Source organism: Schistocerca cancellata, chromosome 5 (genome assembly GCF_023864275.1).
Source record: "Schistocerca cancellata isolate TAMUIC-IGC-003103 chromosome 5, iqSchCanc2.1, whole genome shotgun sequence".
Taxonomy (NCBI): domain Eukaryota; kingdom Metazoa; phylum Arthropoda; class Insecta; order Orthoptera; family Acrididae; genus Schistocerca; species Schistocerca cancellata.
In genome coordinates this window covers 424028737-424053414 of record NC_064630.1, presented here as the reverse complement: position 1 = coordinate 424053414, position 24678 = coordinate 424028737, and the positions used below count along the sequence as shown (strand labels likewise).

At 42.3% G+C, this 24678-nt stretch overlaps 1 non-coding gene across 1 annotated transcript; it reads left to right on the top strand.

Moving 5' to 3' along the window:
- The first annotated feature begins 302 nt into the window (after nucleotides 1-302).
- Trnar-ucg (transfer RNA arginine (anticodon UCG)) lies at nucleotides 303-375 on the top strand. The gene has a single exon. It is a non-coding gene; the product is annotated as a tRNA-Arg (tRNA).
- The last annotated feature ends 24303 nt before the right edge of the window (nucleotides 376-24678 follow it).

Here is a 24678-nt window from a genome sequence, read left to right as displayed (position 1 = left end):
TTATCACTAGAACACACTAATAAACAATGTCATACTCTGTAGAAGATAAACGATCCTGAAAGAAAGGTTTTGTAATTTCGTCTAACAAAAAATATGGTTCGGCCGAAGTTCAGGTAACACACCTCATCCAGTCCGCTCGCTAAGCAGACCTCTCCACCGAAAGGAAACAAGTGCATGAAAGTTTGTACTTACGCAGGTCTATGTTATGTGTAAGGAACACGTATATACATTGTAATTCACAAAAAATAAGAAATATGATTTCTGGCAATAAAGTAAGTAGTACAAGCTCCATAATGCCGTGTGACCGTGTGGCCTAATGGATAAGGCGTCGGACTTCGGATCCGAAGATTGCAGGTTCGAGTCCTGTCACGGTCGAAAATTTTTTTCTTCTTAATCTTTTACATTGTTCATCTTTTGGGATATTTTAATTGAAAATGATATATTCACTTGCCTCATTCGTCGTTAATTTTATTTTTATTGCTGACACTTAGCAACGTAACCAAATTCGCTTCACTCTCAAACCTAATTAAAAATTCATATATCTTTATAACATTCCGACTTTAACCTGTGTTAATTGACGTTCATAACATCTCGACAATCGGCTAACATATAAGTTTCGTTTGCCAGCGACCCAGCAGCCGAGCGGTCTGCGGCGCCTTGTCACGGTCCGCGAGGCTCCCACCGCTGGAGGTTCGAGTCCTCCCTCGGGCATAGGGGTGTGTGCATGTGTGTTGTCCTTAGCGTAAGTTAGATTAAGTATTGCGTAAGCTAATGGGCTGATAACCGCATTAGTTTGGTCCCATAAGCCCTTACCCCAAATTTCCAATTTTTCCAGCTACCCAAATTGCGGCGTTACGCCCGTATTGAGTACCTGTGATGAGTAATGAGTAAATGTGCCGGCGCACTCGTGCTTACTGCTGTGTTTAGTCGTCGTTCTTGAGTCAAATCTGGAGCACGAACTGTTACCTCTGCTCAGTTACGTCAACAACCATCAGTTTTCGTGTAGTTCTCGAAAAATAAGGCCAATTTAATATCAGTTCGTCCGTAAACTGTGTTGCCGTGTGGTTGCGGCGTCAACACATCCCCGCGCGGCGTTTCGGCAAGCGAGTGCGGCAGTGTAATCGGGTGCCTGCAAGCAAGCAAACAGCCGTTCGCTCTCTCTCCCTCTGGTGTCATTCTGACGTGCCCGTGGCCAGTTTCGACAGTGCTGATTGCTCTGATTGTGTGGAGACATGCAGCTTATGGAATCTGTATATAAAAGTTTATAACGTGTTCTGAATACTCAAATGTGGTGATACTATGGTAACTTAAACAGTACGGACCCGTTTGGAAAATTGAGAGTGAGAAAAAGTCTGGCACTTTCCGATATCAGATAGACAGAGGTGTAACGAAACGGTCGGATGGTATGAAATGACACACATTCCGTCTTGCGCATGAATTGCGGGAAATAGAGCGTTTATAACATATAGTGGGCAAAGACAGGCACGTTCCATTTGTCATTCTACTGACCACTTGCGTACTAATTGTACTAAATAAGTAACGGTGCATCTACCCACGGAAAGAAAGATACTTTAATGGACACAAGTGACATCCCCAGATTTATGCGCAAGTTGAGAACAGGATAGTGGCGTACTCTTCACTGCCATGAGCTATCGCGACTGCGTTGTACTGCATGAGACAACTAAACCTGCACAAGAAATGGTAACGGAAATTCAGAAACCAGTAGCAGAATGCCAACAAACTACACCCACAACAGAGATCCCATCTGTGACTGCAAGCCTTACAGAAATTCACTTTAAAGCCATAGAAGATACATCCAACGAAACAAGATCAAATTAAAAAGTCGAAAAGGAAAAGGGAAAAATTGAGGAAACTACGACACTACCGAGATCACAGATGAAAGGCAGCGTTACCTCCGAAACTGATGTTCCTACATCACTACGTCAATCGGGAAAACCGCGCACGAAAACGCAACAACGGGAGATCAGAAACCCTGTGGCCTCTGAAGTTGAAGATAATACCCCTGAACAGCCTGTTACAGAATCCTATCTGACAAAATATGTTGCCTGCAAACCGCCAGGTACAGAATAAAGTCAAATTCTATCAGGCAATCTAAAGAATCAAGATCCCCACGTGAAAGAAAAAACAAAATCTGAAGGTTGATATGCTAAGAAATCTGTACAAGCATCTCATTTAGACTTTACTCACTCGTATGGTTCCAGTGATGAAGTGTAAAACCAATGGAATGGGCAAACGATATAGACGATTAGGGGACTGCCGTAGCACACTCATAAATAGAACATAGTTACACTCTCTGAACCTTCTCACTCTAACATATTCTTAGAAGATATTAAATGACATAGCTTTAGTACGAGAACTCACAAGCGAAGCAGCTAATCAAATTGTTGACTTCACAGTAATTTCTAACATTGGCCGAGAGACTAGAACTGGTACCCATTTAATAATACATCGTGACATTAAAACAAAGGATGTAAAACTTATCGAGTGGACGTGGAATCGCCCGTGCATTTCACGGTGTAACTCTTGTCAACATTTATTCTCCATCCGGTAGTGAAAACAAAACCAATAGAAGTTGTTTCTTTGGTCATAAACTTTGGTAGAAATTCTCAGGAATAATAACAAACTTGTCATCGGTGGCGATTGTAACTGTGTAATTAGTAATGACTGTCAGAAATCCATTCCAAACAAGTGTAATGAACTTAAAGCACTGGTTGAGAGTTACATCTTGAAGACCCTTGGCGAATTTTGAACCCCAACAAAACCGAGTACACTTATCTTTATACTAATGAATACAGCAGACTTGATGAGATATACGTGTCATCCTCAACCCAAGCTCAAATAGTTAAAACTGAGAAAAAAAACCGCTGATATTGTCTGATCATTTCAGCTACATCTGTCAAATTAAATTCTTGAAAACGCATTTTCGTCATAAGGAAGGCATTTGGAAGCTTAACATAACCCATTTGGAGGATCACATGTTGATACAAGATTTATTGGTCACATGACAAAAGATACTCATAAAGCGGTGCCACGCTAAAAGCACGTTGGAATTGTGACTCACGCAAGCTAGGCTGTTATTCGACATTTATTAATGAACTATAGTGCCGAGAAAGCCCACTGGCTCCGATCAATCTCACAGTTCTATAGCTGTTGTCTGCATGATCTCGTTAGTAAAATAACAGTTCAACCGACATTACTACTGAGAATGAGATAAATGAAGGTAAAACATCTACGCGACCTTCGAAAGAAATCTGAAAGTATCTTTATAAGAAGTCAACAGGCAGGTGGCAACGCAGAAGAGCCTGTTTCTATCTACCACTTAGACAGCGAACGGAAGAGAGGTAGGAATTGTTTTACAATGGAGTGGAAAAAACATAACGCCCAGAAATCTACCGACGAGAATGAAACAAAAACTGAAATCACCACACACTTTACAAACCTATTTAGAGAAAGCTGCGTCATCCATCCGCAATAAAGACTTTTCTTCAGGAAACGCCTGATATGTTTACGTAAAGTAATCGGACGCATCTTAACGCACTTTAGAGAGATTGATGAAGCAATAAAAACGAGTTCTAAAGGAAAATCTCCAAGCGTCGATGGGGTTCCTGTTGAATTTTATCTGAAATACCTTAATATTTTAAGGGAAGTTTTGCTAGATATTGCCGTCGAAATCCGTAATGGTGTGGACATACCGGAAAAATTTCTATGAGGACGCATACCACTGATACCAAAAACTAAAGAAACTCCAAACTTACGGAATCTACGTACGATCACGTTACTCAACGTTGCCTATAAACTAATCTCTCGGTGCTTTCCTGGGAGATATAAGAAAACAATGAAAAAAGTGGTCAGTTCGTATCAAACGTGTGCCGTTCCTGACAAACATTTACGACTCCTTACTAGCATACGGAGATTATATTTCGTACACAAAAGGTGGCGTGTCAAAGGAAGCAAGATTTTATTAAGAGAATTTAAAAATTCTTTCCATAGGGTTAGTCACAAATATTTGGAAAAGTTATGATTAAAACGGGTGTTGGCACCAATTTCACGAATGCAGTTCAGAATATAATGGGGAACGCTCTCAAGTGTAATTGTTACTGGCAAATCAAGTGAGAAAATTCCCATCGAAAGAGCAGTCAGACAAGGTTGTCCGTTATCTATGGCGTTACATGTAATAGCTTTAGAGCCGGCCCTGCGTACCATATTTTGGGGCTGCCACGGAATTTCAATACGAAACTAAATTCTTACGTCGATGGCTTGAGTGTTTTCACAGAAAATTCAAGAGATGTTGACATCTTGCATACAATCCTCGTACGGCGTGAAAACGCTACAGGCGTTATTGATAATCCCAAGAAGACTGATGTTACCAATTGCAAATGAGTGGAATATACAGCGGAACTGGTTCACTGCCGAAAATTAACACCAAATATTAGGCGTCATTGTGGCAAATAACCCACAAAGAATGGAAGCTCTCAACTGGCCCACGACACTACATGAAATAGCACCGGTAGTAGAAATTCACGCAAGTAAAAATTTAGCTATTGCAGAATCAATCTCTGCAAGCAACAAATACTCGCAAAAGTGTGTTACTTAGCTCAGGTCCTCCCAATGCAAATAAATAAAAATAAAAAATAGGAAGGATTACTCAGCAAGCGATATACTGGTATATACTGAAGAGTGAAATCTTTAAGGTTTTTCTCTGTCGACCTGCAACCTCAGCTTAAATGAGGGTGGTCTGAGACTAACACACTTGCACGCAAAATATGCGGTATTAACCGTCAACAGAGCTAACAAGTAAGTGTGTAATAAAAAGAGAGACCACATTCGCCAACTACTGTACTGTTTCACAAATATAGCCCGACATCGGAGCTAGCGCCGGTGTACATTGTCAACGCCGCACACTCATTAAACTTCGTCCAAAATTATTACCTCAATAAAAGCTTGATACCAACAGTCGTCCTACAACAAGGAAAGGTTCAGCACATGGCCATAGCTCTCAAACGCATACCAATTTCCAACAAATGGAAGCTGCGACTACTGCAACACAACTGGAAAATCGTGTGGGAAAATTTAGCTATGAAAATAAAACCACAAGGCGCCAGGTCAACTTGATACAAAGGGATAAATCGTACAATAGAGATCAATTCCAAGCTTTACTCCATCCAGTTAAAACCGCCGGCCACATGTGGAAATTGTAATTCGGAGAACACAATCGAACACAGTTTTGAGTGCCCGAAATTTGTCGACATGTGGCACACAGCAAGGGGCATGATTGGACTGAGCAACTGAACGGACATATGCAATATATTCCTTACAGTACCTGGCATACTTATGTGATGAATACGAGAAAGCAACTCGTCATCCTAAATACAGGGTTACATACGCGAGTTTTCTCAAGATTCCAATATGTAAAGATGATGATACTATTTTAACATAAAATCTCACACAGAAGGAAAAAGGTACATGAAACTTGAAGTCTACTAAAGTGTCGTCTAGCAGATAACTCTATGCACAATTTCTTGCGGATTTCTGCACAGAAGACTGAAATGCGAATGTGTATATTTTTTCAAATGAGTTTGTTTTCTGTTATGTGACTGTTAGATGCTAAATAACTTTAAAAAATGGATAAAAAATAAATAAGGAAAAGGCGGCAAACTTCGGACCCGAAGATTGGAGGTTCGAGTCTCATCACAGCCGAAAATATTTTCATCATTATCTTTAAAGATATTTTAATTGGAAATGCTATACCACCTGTCTCATTCGTCGTCATATTTTGTTTTTATTGCTCACAATTTGTTAACAACATAATCAAATTCCGTTCGCCCTCAAAACTAATTAAAAGTTCAGATGTCTTAGTAGCATTCCAACTTTAGTTTGTGTTAACTGACGTACGTAACTTGACAAGCAACTAACACTTAAGTTTCGTTTGCCAGCGGCGGAAGTCTCTGCGTTATGCCCGCAGTGAACACTGAGCAGATTTGCCGGCGCACTCATGCCCACTGCGGTGTTTACTCGTTGTTTAAGCCAAATCTGAAGTGCGAAATGCATTTTGAAGTGTGACTCTTAAGTCTAGTTTTAGCTTTAGTGTAAGCTGCACTGGGTTAAAACTCTTATAGGGACTTTCGGTAACACGACCTTAGCAGCCAGGCCACTTGGAGTGCTGCGAGTTTATCGATCCATCTCGTTTTCTTATTGGCTGATTTTTAGTCTTCCGTGTTTGTTCTCGTTTCCAACAGACGTTGGTTTCCTCACGTTCACTACATTTGCATGTGACAACTTCCGAAAAACGAAAAATGAATTTCAGAAACGGTTTTTCACTATCGTGTATACATGTTAAGGTCTGAAACATATTTGCTAATCCAGTTACATATGGCGTCTGGAAAATATCTGACAACAGTTTGTGATTTAGTCAGCACAATCTCATTTACCTTCAATTAGACGAGGTGTAAACAGCTTCAGTCCAATATCTCTATCCTTCACTGTACAAAATGCAACTTCTGCTATACTAGCAGAAAATTTTTAAGAACAAGACGAAACCTGACAGCCCAAGCACTTTTCAAAACCAGCTGCGTTTACATGGGACGAAAATCGATTGCGGAACTGGAAAACCGGAAACCATAAGGGGGATTTCCGGAATCGTTTCTGTAGTGTTTACATGGTCATCCAGAAGCGGTATTGGGAAATCGGTTTACAAAATCCGGTTTTTAGATCCCATGTAAACAGGGCGACTGTGCTTCTGATTAGGACTTCTCATGTGTATAGTACTCTTTGAATTTTATTGTGAATATGTTGCTCGAATTCTAATTGCGTTCTGCTCACATCCATAGTACTGGATGGGGCAAATGATTATATTACACACACAAGCATGGTGTTCTGAGGACTTATGTTGTTTTTGGTTACGAATTTGAGTGACTTGCTAGATTTAAATGAATTTTAGACATATTTTTCCTATTTTATTTTACTTGCATGCGTTTTCCCTACTTTCTCGAATTTAACGGTGAATTCCATGTTAGCAGGTTTGGATTATAACGATATTGAACTTTATTATATCTTGTTACGGAATAAGTATGTAATCCTGCTTTGAATGGTATTGCTTCTTGCCACTGAAAGCCATAAATTTCTTAGTGCCTTGCAGAGGATGGTTGTAAAGGTAGATGAGTGCGCTTTGCAGTCTTAGTGACTAGAGCATTCCGTCTTTCAAATGCTAAAAACGCGACAGCAGGTATGTAGATGTTTTCATGTGTTATTAACAGGTACTGCAAACAGTACATTTTAGCAGAAGTCAATGAGAATTTCGGTGACCATTAAATGTGACAGTACGGAAAACGAGTGCGGATAAAAACATAGAATACGAGCAACATACTTAAATGCATTTAAATCAAGCCGTTCACACACTGATTCTAGTCAGTAACAAATAGGCGTGGTCTTCTTATGAAACAAGAACAATTATAGGCTCATTTACCTCCTCACCCAAGATAACAGACGGGAGCAAAAATTACACAAAATTTAGAACGCAATGTAAAGAGTGCAATACATACAACAATGTCATAATCAGGAGCATGTTTTACACTTGATAAGTCACAGGAGGGTCGAAATTGCAATATTCAGTTTTACAAATAAATACATTTTACCACCAGACTACCACACCCACCATGAAGTACATATGAAAAATATCATCTCATATTCGTGTTTCGCAAGTAAGAATACAGATTATCGCACCATATTTTCCCGAATTCGAAATGAACTGGCAGACAACTCCGAGCGTTACTGTGTCTGTTTCCGCACCGTCACATGGGCCTTGCACTTCTGACATTTTTGTGTTCTGTGGTTAGCTGTCTTTGATATTAGACGGATGATACTTTGCTGTGAAATTAAACATCCTAGAGGACGATCTGAATGGACTACTATATGCGACACTCTGAACAACACGTTCCACCTTACGTTGAGGAAAGATGATGACTGCAACCGAATAATAACGACATTGCGATGAAAGTCTAGATCAGGGCCTTAGGCGTACTTGCGTATTTCGTGCTTTAATGTTAGCGCTCGTTGTGAGGAATGATGGAGACAAAAAAGGCTCTGGTTCTACGCAGTCAATGAGAGGGAACGTATTTCGAAGCAAGAGACGAATGAATATGGTCACATTCTCAAATCAGTATACCACATCGGAAATCCTAACACATTCGGAAGAAACGGTCTAATATTTGTGGCAGCCAAGACTATAAATTTAGTTGCTGCTCGTTTCACTTAAACAATTTTAAGCTGTGTTCTAAGGTCCCAAGCAAACCAAACTCAATTATGGCATCTGAAAAGAAGTCATTTGTGGCAACAGTGAAGACAATGGTTTCAGTTTCGGCACTAGAAATTCATTGCCTCTTTTTTCGTCCGTAATTAGTTACCTGATAGTACAATCCCACTGGCTGCGCGAAACTGATGCGCTGTGAGCGGTAGAGTGAGTAGACTGCCTCTGATGTAGACTTTATAGTCACCTCGATTTTTCCTACCTACCGACCAACCAAGACTTGTTAGGTAAACACGTAAGATAAATCCTGATAAATGGGACGCCACATGCTAAAGTAATACGCACCGACAAATAGATAAAGTGTTCTAATATACTTCATCAAACCAGTTCAGGAATTTAGAGAGAAATTGAACAAAAACGACGCGTTATGCTTAATAACACATATCAGACCCAAATAACGAATTACACGTGCTTCACTTTCAAACATTTAGTTTGGAGAACAGTCTGAAACAGCAGAACAGTTCAATTTGCAATTTATCTGGACACTTAACTATTAATACCTAAGTGTACCAACATTTTACCAAAGCAGCTATCTCAAAATTTCCTGAAGACCTTACATTTGTTGTTCTGTCGGTTCGCTTGTAGTTACCGAGATCATCTGGCTGATTTGAACAGTCAACCCCCTCCCCCACCTCACTCGTGGCCATCTGTTCACCTATTGTTAGTGCTGCCGGGAACGGAGAAAATCGCCACTACTTAGAGAGAGAGAGAGAGAGAGAGAGAGAGAGAGAGAGAGAGAGAGATATTTCGTGTGAAGTGAGAGATATTTCGTGTGAAGTACAAAACGCAGATAAGCACTTATACAAGCAGTCGACGCAGCCTTCGCCTTACCTCTCCGTGACCGTTTCAGACAGCTACCACGCCTACCGCCATGTTACCGCGGACAAACAATATTGGTAAGTACTAAACTGACATCCCGAAACCGTTGTGTGGTCCTAAAATGTTTCCCCTCCAATGATCGTTCTGGTCGACTGCCTACGGACATGTGTCTTCTGGTAACGTTTCCCGTAAGACTTCTTTCCTCCCTTATACGACACTTGAAAAGATGTGCTGATGCTTAAAAACGTGAGATGTAGCTGAGTAAGATGTCCTTGAACTTTTCTTCCAGATCACAGCAGGGACGGTTGTAAAATCGTAAAGAAGAAACTGGAATAAAGTGAAATGTAGTGTGTAACGAAATAAGATTCCCTCTGAAATATTTCCCCACTACTAACTCCCATGGTCCCTTAATATCTGGATTAATAAATTCTAAACCGAGACAAAATCGTTAAAAGGGGAATAGAAACTTGACTAATTACTCTACGAGTCACATCAGTCTCAACTGTGCATAATCGAAGATAGAGATAAATTAATTACATAACTGCTCCCATATTTACGAAAATTAACATCCACATGAACTGAAGTAATCACTAGGGAGCTTGGAAAAAAGACGCTAGTTTACACACTAAATGTAAACAAACTTCCCTGTCACCAAGTAATTGTAAAATCAAAACGTGCCAGCAATAAAACTGAGCCTACAAAGCTGCAACTGACTCAGGCCATCTGATCTAATAGTGGCCACAAAAGGATGAGAGTATGTTCCAGAAGTCCCTACAGGCACATTATCTGAAGCAAAGAGTCATGGAGTATACCTCGAAGTACAAATACCATAAAAAGCACAAATGTATCAACAGAAGGCGAAGATAACGTGAAATCGGAACCGTTTATTACTGTTAACAAGCGTAATGCAAAAAAAATAAAAGTAATGACAAAAATGCACAAGTAGAATATGGCGCTTTATGTTAACAGTGCATCATTTAGTTATTTTTATTATGGCAGTAAGAATTGACAAACAATGTACTTTTAACTGGATTTCGAAGGAATAAAGCATAAAATGTTTGTCAATTACAGAATTAATATCATCACAGGAAACACTAATGCAATAGTAATAAATGACATGGCATATCTGGGAATGCAAATCATGTAAATTTGGGTAGCAACCAATGATATGCACTGTCATTTACATAGAAACTTTTTTGAAACATTCGAACACTTTTACCTTAGCAAAATATTCATGAACACTTACCTGTATAAGTAGGCGTCGTTTTCTCACTCTGGCGGCTTCTAAACAAGGCTCCATTAAAATGATATGTATTTGTAACTGCATACATTACTACTCTCTGGAAGCTACAAAGGATATTTGGGGTGCAGCGATATACCCATAAGCTGGCTGCAGTTATAGCTGATGAAAATAGCTGCAGTTGTCGACAACGAATGAAAGAACATCGCACTGCATACGTAATATTTGTTGACCACACTGGACTTGTCGTACTACACAATTCACTATTTATACATCGTAACTGAAATAACACGTAGTACGTGACGAGTTTACTATTAGATTCATTCACACATCCCTCCGCATGCGCAATCCATAAAACAACAAACAGTACCGCAAACAGAACCACTTAACCTCACCCTTTACACTAGCACACAGTCAACAGCCAACTATCTTCCACTTCCGGACAGACATTGTTTCGACCATAACTGCTACTTATCGATTCAAGAATCGTTTGTTCTCCCTCGCATACTCTTAACAGCTTTCAAATAATTATTCGGTGTAGTCGGATGATAATGTATCTGGCATATTCGACACTAATGAGCTGAATGGTGTAATGACTAATAAATAAATACTACGCAGTAAACACAGAGTTTCATACGTTCATATTCGATAGTCAGAAAACACTCATGGATATATAAACAAAGTGTGATGTATTACAGTGTGGAAAAATATTAAGAAACAATAAGCAAAAAGGTGATAATATAGGTTTATAGCGATATTTTCGCAGTTTCTACAGGCGGTTGAAACAATGAATGAAGAAATATTAGAAAGAATTGGCGATGAAAAAATGGTATTGAAAGCCCTAACTAGAGAGTTGCTATGGACATGTTTAGACTACACATAGATCCATAGTGAGGAGACCATCAAGATTGGAGAACATTTCACAAAACAGGACTGCGCAGTACACATTAAAAAAGAGATGTGCTAATGTTTCCTCCACAAGTCGTAAGTGAAATGGTCAAAATATCTAAAACATTTTTCCATTTAAGACGTAATAACAAATTTTTCAAAAAACATGAGGTACATAATAAATCTGAAGCTACTATAGTCACGCCTAATCAGAGAGAAACTCAGTTTTTAACGCTTATCAGCATTAATTATATTAGTGCACTGAAGAGTACAGAAGTCAGATGCGTCGAGTTAACTGAGAGTATGTCAATTCTTCGCCAGAAGGGCCAGTAGATCGGAAACGTTTAACTTGCACACGATGATAAGTGGATGGGAAGCATTTGTTGATGATTTTGGATGTAGTCAGAGTGCAAAACTGAAAAGATTTTTCGATGTACATATGTCATGCCAATGACTTATTCGAACGTTTGCTCCGGGTAATCAGTGCATCAGACCTGTTTCCATGCTTCGAGTGTCCAACGCCTACGCTAATCTCTGTGTCCGGAACAGAAGTGAGGAGGTGGCTTCTGTACCACACGGGGAGCTGGTAATTCTGGAGCGTATCGTCGGTCACCAGCTGTCGTTGCCCAGTGCTAAGGCCGGTATTACACTATCAAATTTCTTTGTCCAATATCTTTGTCAAAGATATTTGATAGTGTAATAGGGACTTTGTCAAATGTCGTCCAATATTTGATCAAATCTAGGGCCTCGCTGTATATTTGATCAAAGAAACCGCTTGTCTTCTGTTCACTGTAATGTGACATGTTACCATATGGAGCGCTAGCATCGCTGCAGCATTCTGTCGTCTGTAGTGTTTTTATAACCATTGCCGGTAAATACAATTGGTGTGTGCCGACAACTACAAAATTAATAAAGATGTCTGAAGCTGATGAGGCGCTTTACAACGTGAGGCACCCTGAATACAAAAATAGATTAAGAAGATTGGAGACCTGACCAGAACTGACCTGACCTGACCTAACCTAACATAACATAACCCTCTCCTGTAGCAAGGAATCGGAGTGTTACAGCGAGCCTGTCTTCTGAAGATGTAGCAGTTCTTAAGTGAATATTGTGCTTTGTGATATGAGGATACACTTCACTGAGCACATACAGGAATGTATGCTCATCCATTCTTAAGTAATTGATGTACCACTTGACATCTTCCACTGTAAGCTCACGTAAGAAGTTTTGTTGAATGCTTTTATCGTGTCGTCGTAAAACCCACGGCTTCACCCAGATTAGATTAGTTTTTCGTTCCATAGATCCGTGCTGAGGAGATCCTCGTGGATGTGGAACATGTCGATTTTTTTAAAGCTGAAATAACAATACTAATAGTATGAATAAATACAATACACCTTTTGTTTCTATTAAAAATTTCGCCAATGGAGTAGAAGGAGTTGGCTAGTAGTAAGTTTTTCAGGCTCTTTTTAAACTGATCTTTATTTCTAACTAAATTTTTTTATGTTTCCTGGCAAATTATTGAAGATGAGTGTTCCTGAGTAGTGGACCCCTTTTTGAACTATAGTAAGTGCTTTTAAGTCCTTGTGCAGATCATGTTTGAACTGAGTTGTTTGTCGGAAAAAGAGATATATTATCTACGACAAATTTCATTAAGAAGTAAATATACTGAGAGGCAGTAGTTAGTATATCCAGTTCTTTGAAGAGGTTTCTATAGGACGTCCGTGAATTTACTACACAAATAATACGTATTACACGCTTTTGGACTCTGAAAACTTTTGTTTGACTTCAAGATTTACCCCAAAATAATATCCCATATGACATTATGGAATGAAAGTAGGCAAAGTATGCAAGCTTTTTCATTTTTATGTTGCCTATGTCTGCTAACACTCGAATTGCAAATACAGATTTGTTAAGGCCTTTCTGCAGTTCTGTGGTGTGCTCCTCCCATCTGAATTTATTATCAAGTTGTAATCCCAGGACTTTAAGACTGTCAACCTCGTATGTATGGTTCCATTTTTCCCCCACTTCTTTTCCGCATGTGCACACAATGCAATTGGGGTACGTACAACTGCTGCGGTTAATAACAAGTTGTTGTCAGCCATCTTGAACTTTGACGAAAAATTTGATGACAGTGTAATACCCCTTCTAGCGCTACGTCAAAGATCTTTGTCAAATATATTGGACGGAATATTGGATCAAATCTTTGATCAAATCTTTGACAAAGAAATTTGATAGTGTAATACCGGCCTAACTGACGAGTAATTAGCTGTGCTGCGTTCCCGTCGACCCACTTCCGCAATTCGCGATGGTCAACGATAACCTGTGTCATGTCTACGCTTTTGCCCAAGGCCGTTGATCTACATCTACGTCTACATTTATACTCCACAAGCCACCCAACGGTGTGTGGAGGAGGGCACTTTACGTGCCACTGTCATTACCTCCCTTTTCTGTTCCAGTCGCGTATGGTTCGCGAGAAGAACGACTGTCTGAAGGCCTCCGTGCGCGCTCTAATCTCTCTAATTTTACATTCGTGATCTCCTCGGGAGGTATAAGTAGGGGGAAGCAATATAGTCGATACCTCATCTAGAAACGCACCCTCTCGAAACCTGGCGAGCAAGCTACACCACGATGCAGAGCGCCTCTCTTGCAGAGTCTGCCACTTGAGTTTGCTAAACATCTCCGTAACGCTATCACGGTTACCAAATAACCCTGTGACGAAACGCGCCGCTCTTCTTTGGATCTTCTCTATCTCTGCCGTCAACCCGATCTGGTACGGATCCCACACTGATGAGCAATACTCAAGTATAGGTGGAACGAGTGTTGTGTAGGCCACCTCCTTTGTTGATGGACTACATTTTCTAAGGACTCTCCCAATGAATCTCAACCTGGTACCCGCCTTACCAACAATTAATTTTATATGATCATTCCACTTCAAATCGTTCCGCACGCATACTCCCAGATATTTTACAGAAGTAACTGCTACCAGTGTTTGTTCCGCTATCATGTAATCATACAATAAAGGATCCTTCTTTCTACACTCCTGGAAATGGAAAAAAGAACACATTGACACCGGTGTGTCAGACCTACCATACTTGCTCCGGACACTGCGAGAGGACTGTACAAGCAATGATCACACGCACGGCACAGCGGACACACCAGGAACCGCGGTGTTGGCCGTCGAATGGCGCTAGCTGCGCAGCATTTGTGCACCACCGCCGTCAGAGTCAGCCAGTTTGCCGTGGCATACGGAGCTCCATCGCAGTCTTTATCACTGGTAGCATGCCGCGACAGCGTGGACGTGAACCGTATGTGCAGTTGACGGACTTTGAGCGAGGGCGTATAGTGGGCATGCGGGAGGCCGGGTGGACGTACCGCCGAATTGCTCAACACGTGGGGCGTGAGGTCTCCACAGTACATCGATGTTGTCGCCAGTGGTCGGCGGAAGGTGCACGTGCCCGTCGACCTGGGACCGGACCGCAGCGACGCACGGATGCACGCCAAGACCGTAGGATCCCACGCAGTGCCGTAGGGGACCGCACCGCCACTTCCCAGCAAATTAGGGACACTGTTGCTCCTGGGGTATAGGCGAGGACCATTCGCAACCGTCTCCATGCAGCTGGGCTACGGTCCCGCACACCGTTAGGCCGTCTTCCGCTCACGCCCCAACATCGTGCAGCCCGCCTCCAGTGGTGTCGCGATAGGCGTGAATGGAGGGACGAATGGAGACGTGTCGTCTTCAGCGATGAGAGTCGCTTCTGCCTTGGTGCCAATGATGGTCGTATGCGTGTTTGGCGCCGTGCAGGTGAGCGCCACAATCAGGACTGCATACGACCGAGGCACACAGGGCCAACACCCGGCATCATGGTGTGGGGAGCGATCTCCTACACCGGCCGTACACCACTGGTGATCGTCGAGGGGACACTGAATAGTGCACGGTACATCCAAACCGTCATCGAACCCATCGTTCTACCATTCCTAGACCGGCAAGGGAACTTGCTGTTCCAACAGGACAATGCACGTCCGCATGAATCCCGTGCCACCCAACGTGCTCTAGAAGGTGTAAGTCAACTACCCTGACCAGCAAGATCTCCGGATCTGTCCCCCATTGAGCATGTTTGGGACTGGATGAAGCGTCGTCTCACGCGGTCTGCACGTCCAGCACGAACGCTGGTCCAACTGAGGCGCCAGGTGGAAATGGCATGGCAAGCCGTTCCACAGGACTACATCCAGCATCTCTACGATCGTCTCCATGGGAGAATAGCAGCCTGCATTGCTGCGAAAGGTGGATATACACTGTACTAGTGCCGACATTGTGCATGCTCTGTTGCCTGTGTCTATGTGCCTGTGGTTCTGTCAGTGTGATTGTGTGATGTATCTGACCCCAGGAATGTGTCAATAAAGTTTCCCCTTCCTGGGACAATGAATTCACGGTGTTCTTATTTCAATTTCCAGGAGTGTATTAATTCGCAATACATTACATTTGTCTGTTAAGGGTCAGTTGCCACTCCCTGCACCAAGTGCCTATCCGCTGCAGATCTTCCTGCATTTCGCTACAATTTTCTAATGCTGCAACTTCTCTGTATACTACAGCATCATCCGCGAAAAGCCGCATGGAACTTCCGACACTATCTACTGGGTCATTTATATATATTGTGAAAAGTAATGGTCCCATAACACTCCCCTGTGGCACGCCAGAGGTTACTTTAACGTCTGTAGACGTCTCTCCATTGATAACAACATGCTGTGTTCTGTTTGCTAAAAATTCTTCAATCCAGCCACACAGCTGGTCTGATATTCCGTAGGCTCTTACTTTGTTTATCAGGCGACAGTGCGGAACTGTTTCGAACGCCTTCCGGAAGTCAAGGAAAATAGCATCTACCTGGGAGCCTGTATCTAATATTTTCTGGGTCTCATGAACAAATAAAGCGAGTTGGGTCTCACACGATTGCTGTTTCCGGAATCCATGTTGATTCCTACAGAGTAGATTCTGGGTTTCCAAAAACGACATGATACTCGAGCAAAAAACATGTTCCAAAATTCTACAACAGATCGATGTCAGAGATATAGGTCTATAGTTTTGCGCATCTGCTCGACGACCCTTCTTGAAGACTGCGACTACCTGTGCTCTTTTCCAATCATTTGGAACCTTCCGCTCCTCTAGAGACTTGTGGTACACGGCTGTTAGAAGGGGGGCAAGTTCCTTCGCGTACTCTGTGTAGAATCGAATTGGTATCCCGTTAGGTCCAGTGGACTTTCCTCTGTTGAGTGATTCCAGTTGCTTTTCTATTCCTTGGATACTTATTTCGATGTCAGCCATTCTTTCGTTTGTGCGAAGATTTAGAGAAGGAACTGCAGTGTGGTCTTCCTCTGTGAAACAGCATCATGGAGGTGGCGGCTGTTCTCGAATCGAAGAATTCAGCGTACACCTCCCCCTCCCCCCACCCCCCTCCCCCCCAACACGATACCGAGTGAATTCTCAGGTTTCCTCGGCAAGTTTAATTGATGATGAGCTTACAGATGTATTCCCGAGTTGTTGTTTCCATTTTATGCACAATATTTCTACGACCGGCCTAGCCGTCTTGCAACCGCCCCCTTTGTTACTTAACAGTTCTCTCGGCTATCGTAGAAGTGAGAGAAGATGGTTATGGATTACATCCAAAGGCTAAGCGGTTTTTGAATTGTACCATGTGCCTGAAACCTACCTAAGCGCTGCTTCCTAAGCTCTAGGGATCTGCATTCAACGGTACTTTTGAAAAGATAAAAGTAACTCTATGAAAACATGATTTATTAATTCTTGAGACAAGTAAATTATCCCAAATAAGACACAACTCAGGTTCACAATACTCAGTCCATCTAGGCAGAACATCAAATTTAACTTTAAAATTAGGTTCTGAAGGGTTAAACTGACACAATGGCTATCAACATAACTTCTTCCAGCATCCGACGATGCCAATTATCACCTTATTAATGTTTAAGCACCCACGTGACATTAATGGCGGCAGCACACATAATATATGTTGATTTCACTTACACTTGTAACGTCCGATTCCTTGCAAATATAATGACAAAACTTCCTTCTCAGTTATATAATTTCTTTCTCCATTCACCCAACCCCTCTAAACCTACATCACACATACATTTCTTCAATTAACATAAATCACTCTGATACTGGGGCAGGAATCCGATCGTCCCAGCGCGAACAGTTTCACACCGGTCTGTCCAAGTGCGCGCGATCTGATGGGGCACTCCACACCTGTTGGGGGAGAATTTCTCCTATCTGGGAACTTCCAGAAGACCAGAGGTATGGAACGCACCGGAGGTAGCTGGCTATAATCGATTATTTAGTAAGGGTATTGACAACGATACCCCCACAGTCTTCTCCAGGCGCTGTGAGCTTTTCTGTTATGTGTACTCGCTGCCTTGGAGTAAAGACAGATGGGCCGTCCATCGAAATATTGTGCGGAAAATGGAAACAACAACTCGGCAGAATATGTGGAAGCATGAAAGGTGTCCTTTATAATCGGCCATCTTCCATATATTCTGTTTTTATGTAGCTTTGTCTCGTGACTAGTCTTTGCTATTATGTCTGTGGCACATTGATCGACTTCCGCATATTCGTGGCTATTTCGGCTGTACGAGTGTATCTGCCTCGTGACTTCGAGGCGATAGTGGCTTCCACCAACGCATAGCGAGTATGTGGTCACCACGCATGGCTTACCAGCTTCGAAGGAATGGCTCCGCCAATGTATAGCGAGGATGTGGTCGCCACACATGGTTTGCCAGCTTCGAAGGAAAACAAAGCGTTGTGTTTTAGCTATTCCGTTTGGGCTGCTCCGGAGAGAAGTTGTGTTATATGTGATATGGTGTGCTTACGAGTGTGGCTGCATTAACGTATACTGAGAGAGGGGGAGCCATGCATGAAAGCAGCAATGGGCTTGTATTATTGATTATAACAGGCATATACATATCCTCTCTATGCGCCTATTCCACAAAGCAACGTGTCTATTTTACTACCCGTAGCGCCATGCTGGAACAGTGTGGTTGCTTAGGCAATGCTGTCGAATGAGTAGCAGAGTGAAAGTCGCAGCTACGATGAATATGGCACGGTGTTTGGTTTGTGACTGGGTTTAGCAAGCTTATATCTCTTTCACTGATTGACTTTACGATTTATACATTTTTTGGAAATCCACGTTACAAAGGTGTTTGAGCACAACGTAAATCATATAACGTTAATCTGACTGTTCAGCGTAGAATCCTTGTGCTTTTTGGAATCAAATAATAACACTGAAGTTAAAAGAAAACCTTGTAAATTGCAACAACGGACTTGTTTCGAGAGAGCTTCCCTGGTCGATTATTACTCGAATCGGTCACTTGAATTAAACACCAAGAAACAATAAGATTTCCTTAAGTCGGGCTATTTGAAATCTCATGTGCACACCAACAAACCATGATTACTTCCCGAACTCACGGCCGTGAGTCAGCGTCTAATTTCAGAAATAGCGATGAAACTATGCCGGAAAAGTTACTGAAAATTGCACCGAAAGGACGAGAGTGTGCCCACAGAGTCGTGAAAGTCGTTTGAGTAGTACTTCCTTTGTCAGAAAAGTTCCAGGACAAGTTTTTTTTGTTTATGATTTTGCTATTCTAAAAAGGAACAAATGTTATTTTTATGTTACCTGGTGTGCGTGCGTCCTTGAAATGACCTTGGCTATATACTGTAAAATCCTCCTCAGCTGCGAAAATTTTCTGGTCTTTACCCAGTGCAGTGCAGTGCCAACATAGTTGCCGCTGCCAACCGACCGCGTGGTGAAGTGATGCCGGGGCTGGACTTCAATTAAGTAGTTTTAATTCGACATGGTACCACGGTACTATAGGTATTAATTTTTAATGTTGACTGTGCCTTACTCTGGCATGTTATAGTAATATTATGCTTCTGAAGAAGGCTAAATTATTCTAGCCGAAACCTGGATAAAGACTAGAAAATTTTCGAAATTGATGCGGATTTTTCAATATATTAGTGTATCACAGTTGCTGACGGGGCTGCAATATGCTAAAAATTCTTAGTCCTTGGCAGTGTTTCCGCACAAACTCACTGAGTGGCAGGGCTGTGCTTAGGAAAACACCGTTTGGGATCTTGGCGCGTTATTTACAATGACACAATTGGTGCTGATTATGAGAAAAGAGTGAAAATCAAGTTCTACCTCAAGCTCAGGAAAATATCTAGTGAAACGTCGACAATGATTAAGAAGGTACATGCAGGCGAGGCACTTTCAAGAAGTCGTGTTTTCGAGTGGCACAAAACGTTTCGTGAAGGCAAAGATTCAGTGTAACACGATCCCAGAGAGGGTCGCCCGTGTGCGGCACACCCCGGTGCAGACGTGGAGCGTGTAAGGCAGTTATTATGAGAAAAGAGTGAAAATCAAGTTCTACGTCAAGCTCGGGAAAATATCTAGTGAAACGTCGACAATGATTAAGAAGGTACATGCAGGCGAGGCACTTTCAAGAATTCGTGTTTTCGAGTGGCACAAAACGTTTCGTGAAGGCAAAGATTCAGTGTAACACGATCCCAGAGAGGGTCGCCCGTGTGCGGCACACCCCGGTGCAGACGTGGAGAGTGTAAGGCAGTTATTATGAGAAAAGAGTGAAAATCAAGTTCTACGTCAAGCTCGGGAAAATATCTAGTGAAACGTCGACAATGATTAAGAAGGTACATGCAGGCGAGGCACTTTCAAGAATTCGTGTTTTCGAGTGGCACAAAACGTTTCGTGAAGGCAAACTTAATGCAAAACTCCTCCATCACACACTAACAGGTGAACAGAAGGAGGAAAAACGACGAATTTCTACTGAACTACTGGATACAGCCAAACGTGATTCGACATTATTTCTGTCAAAGGTTATTGCCGGGGATGAGAGTTGGTGCTACCAGTATGACCCTCATACAAAGCGTCAAAATGCTGAATGGTGGAGTCCAGGATCACCAGCCTCGGAATAAGTCAAACGACGACCTTCGAGAACAAAGATAATGTTCATCGCATTCTTTGATACTAAAGGAGTAGTTCACCATGAGCATGTTTCTCCAGGTGAAACAGTAAACCAAACTCTTTACATTGATGTCTTGAAACGTTTGCGACAACAATTCGACGTCGCCGCCCTGATTTGTGCCACTCTCAGGACTGGTTCTCATTGCATTATAATGCGAAATCCCATACTACTTTATCTGTTACCGAGTGTCTGGCCAGACATTCCGTTATTGCCATCCCACATCAGCCACAGTCACCCGATCTCTCGCTTTGCGATTTTTTTTGTTTCCGAGAGTGAAAAGGCGACTGAAAGGAAAGATTCATCAAAATAACGCAGATATCCAGAGGGCTGTGGCAAATGAACACACAAGCATCGTAGTTAAAAATTTCCCTGCCTGCTTCCGAGACCTCCAGAAACGTTGGAACCGCGCGGGGTAGCCGCACGGTCTAGGATTCTCGTCACGGTCTGCGCGGCTCCCCTCATCGGAGGTTCGAGTCCTCCCTCGGGCATGGGTGCGTGTGTTGTCCTTAGGTTAAGTAATGCGTAAGCTTAGGGACCGATGAGCTCAGCAGTTTGGTTCCATAAGACCTTACAACACATTTTTTTTTTTTTTAAAAGAAAAAGTTGACAGTTGTGTATGGATAGAAAAGGGGACTACTTCGATAGGAGCTACGATCATTACTTGGTAAGTATAATTATCTGTTTCTTTCTTTTTTTTAAGAAACTTTCCTGACAAAGTGTGAATCACATGCCATACAGAATCACAGGTAGCATGCACTGTAATAACACGTAAATTACTTAATTTCGTCAATAAACTCTTATGTCATTTTGCACTCAAAAGTTGCGTTCTTTGTGAGACACCCTTTACATGGGCACGGAATATCAACCAACGGAGTCGCAGATGAAAGCCAGCCATCTGGGAAGACTAACGCCGTCTTAAGGAAGGGTACAGGAAGCATTTTCCACGGGCGAGTTTAGAGGTCGCAGCTGGCTGGAAAGGTGAGCGGAGCGCGCTTTCCGGAATGGCTGCAGAAACGGCCGGCTGACGTTTAGGAGGTGCGAGGTGTTCTTCGCAGGCGCGGCCGCACTTGTATACAGACCGCGAGCCCGCTTCAAAGGCGCACCTAAATATACACGGCCCATGTGTCGCTCGTCACCCGGCGCTGCAATATTTGACTATTGCTTGTAACACCCCACCCCCACCGCTGCCCCCGCTTATATTTACCCGCGCGCGCGATATCTCAAAGAAGTCGACGATAATGCGGGCGCGCGCTTCCGCCGCTCAGATATTTTCTGATTTACGTTCGGCGGTGCGGCACCCGCGCCGGGACATCTGTCAGGCAAATAAGCGGCAGACTCATCGCTGCAATTAGTCAGTCGCGACGCGAGGACTCTGTAAGGAGTTGTGCGCCGGCCGCCCACTGCAGCCGCTGCCCGCCGGCGGAGGAGCCGTCGTCTTTGACGCGTCCTATTCTGGGACCGCGGAAGGCACTTCCTGCCACCCACCTAGGTGCGTGGCACGGCCTCGCTGCAGCGGGTGCAGCGTAACGCGTCCGGCGGTCATCCACTGACTCGCACGGATTTCACTGCCACTGAAGTACCAGGAAACGGTTTAGTCTGTTACTGTGTTAGAACTACGTCTATACAGGGTGAAGCGAAATTCGCGCACTCGGGCTTCGCAGCGCGACTCCTCACAGGCCAACGATAAAAAAATGTCTGTCACAAAATTTCGTCCGGCGAGTACATCCGGCAGAAAAAAGACGTTAAAGAGTGGCAATCTGGCAACACTGTAACCACATGCATGCTAACTGTCTCTGTCGCTATATATTAGTTGTGCTATACAGTTGGTGCAGTGGACAGCTTTGCGTTAGCATGCACGATGTCGAGGGTTCGATTCTGCGTTGATTTTTTTATTTGCTAATTTCTTTATGACATTTCCTGCTGCAATATACACCGTTTCTTAGGTCACATGTATCATAAATTTACGACATTTTGTACCGCTGAACATTACAAATACGTGGTTATACAAATAATAAATAGACAACTGCAACAAATAACCTGTCATACGACGGAATAACTACAAAATTATCATCAGTTTCGAGATGTTAAAGGTGATAGCACAATACACTAACACAACATCTACTCTTCATTTATACTAAAAGTAATATGAGCGCTCAGATGTTGTACATTAACAACCGCCGCGTGGTTTAAGGCGCCATGTCACGGATTGCGCGGCTCCTCCCGCCGGAGGTTCGAGTCCTCCCTCGGGCATGGGTGTGTGCGTGTGTGTGTGTGTGTGTGTGTTGTCCTTAGTGTAAGTTAGTTTAAGTAGTGTGTAGTCTAGGGACCGATGACCTCAGCAGTTTGGTCCCTTAGGAATTCACACACATTTGAACATTAACAACCAGTGACAATAATAACGTCCATATTAATGACCGCATGACCTTCACAACAGAATACGTTGTCCTCAGAACAACAGATGCTCAGAGTGACCTCCCTGCACGTCCAAACATTGCACAACCCGCCGGATCGTTCAGCTCTGGATCCTTTGCAGCTAAGCTGCGTCCGCAGTAACAAGAGTAGCATGAACACGCCCTACCAATTCTTCCACATTCGTAGGCGGAGTAGAGTAAACGTGCTCGTTCAGGGGTCCCCATAGTGAAACGTCCCCTTAGAAAAATTATACATGACTGTGCTTAAACTGACACACAATATTTTTTTAGCGCAACGCAATCTGACTTTCAATAATCCCTACAAAAGAATGGCCCTGACTAACATTAACCTATACCTTTCACAAATCACTTACCTCACATCCACCACTGCTGGCAGCTCACCTCCAACTGCGCAACGTTACGCGCTGTTAACAGCCAACTGCCCAACACTACAATGGCAGACAACAATGCAAATCAGCACAGCCAGTGAGTTTCATACAGAGCGCTACGTGGCGTTACCAATATAAATAGCTAAACAGCCTACTTACCCCCATGCTCCCCACAAAAAATTTTACAAATTGTTTTGGGCACTGGCCAATACATATTTGTTAAAAAAATTTTCACAATTACAATAACAAAGAAATCATATGCACACACTTATTCATACAATGTTGGTCAAAAGCTAAAATTTTCTCACAGTCCATAAAGACAGTCCTGATCGTTCATCACAGTAAAATTGCAGTGTTTTTCTCAAAGTCTGAGCAGTAAAAGAAAATCCACACGGATTGAAGAAGTAGTGTTGTCCTTGCAACGGAAATACATTGCTGACTCTTGACATGCAGACAGGTAATGGGCCACAACAGAGCAAACCCACCGCAGAATCAGTCGAAGTTTCGAAGAATATTGGCAGGTAGGTCATCACAGAGTAGACCCACTGTAGTCCTGGTAGAGATTACGGTATTGGTGGGCCACCAGAGGTGCAGACCCAGTGCAGTCATTGTAGAAATAATGGTATTGGTGGGCCATCTAAGATGCAGACCAACTGTAGTCCTTGTAGAGACGGCCAGCAGTCATCTGTTGCGACTGTGCAGGTGCACAATCACCATCGAAGAGTCTTGTGGAGAACATAGCAAGTCCGTGAACCACCACTTGTGCACTCACAAAAATTTTTTTTGAAATGTCCTTAGAACCAGCAACGCTGTTATCCAGTCCCTTGCTGAATTATTAAGACGTGCAAACACTAACAATCCCAACTTCTCACATATTGTGCATTACTATGACCAACAGAAACGTGTGCAGTGAAATGTAACTTAATTTGAAGAACTGGTGTCTATACAATTATAAATTTACAACATAAGAATACAATAACAAAGGTACAAAATACATCATTAAAAACATAATAATACAGATAAAATTTGTAGTAATACAGGCTTTACAAAACAATAGAAATAAACATATACATCAGTGTTACAGGATTTATGACATAAGTAAATACATAAAAGATCAGAATAACTTTTGAAACATCAACTTCACACATGAGCATTACAACAAAACAGAATAAATAATGTCTAAGCATCTTTAGAAGGTAAATAACATATTATCAGAAAAATTCTACAACATAAATCTTATTAGCGAAACACATACAGACAGGAAAAACACAAATTCACATAGTGTAATAACACAAAAATACAGGACAGGGTTTGTTTTCAGTGTGACATTTGGTACTGCATTCCACCCCAAAACTTCATTCCATATATCTTTCCTCTTATTTCAACATTTGTTTCCACCAAAAAAATTCTATCCAAGCATGCTTTCTGTATTTATATGTTCACACATTTCTGACCTCATTATTTATTTTCCATTATCTTACCTCATCATTTATTTCCAAGAAAATCCTACCTAAACCTGTTGTCCCTAAACCCTACTTTTTTGTTCATATCCTCTTTCAAAATACT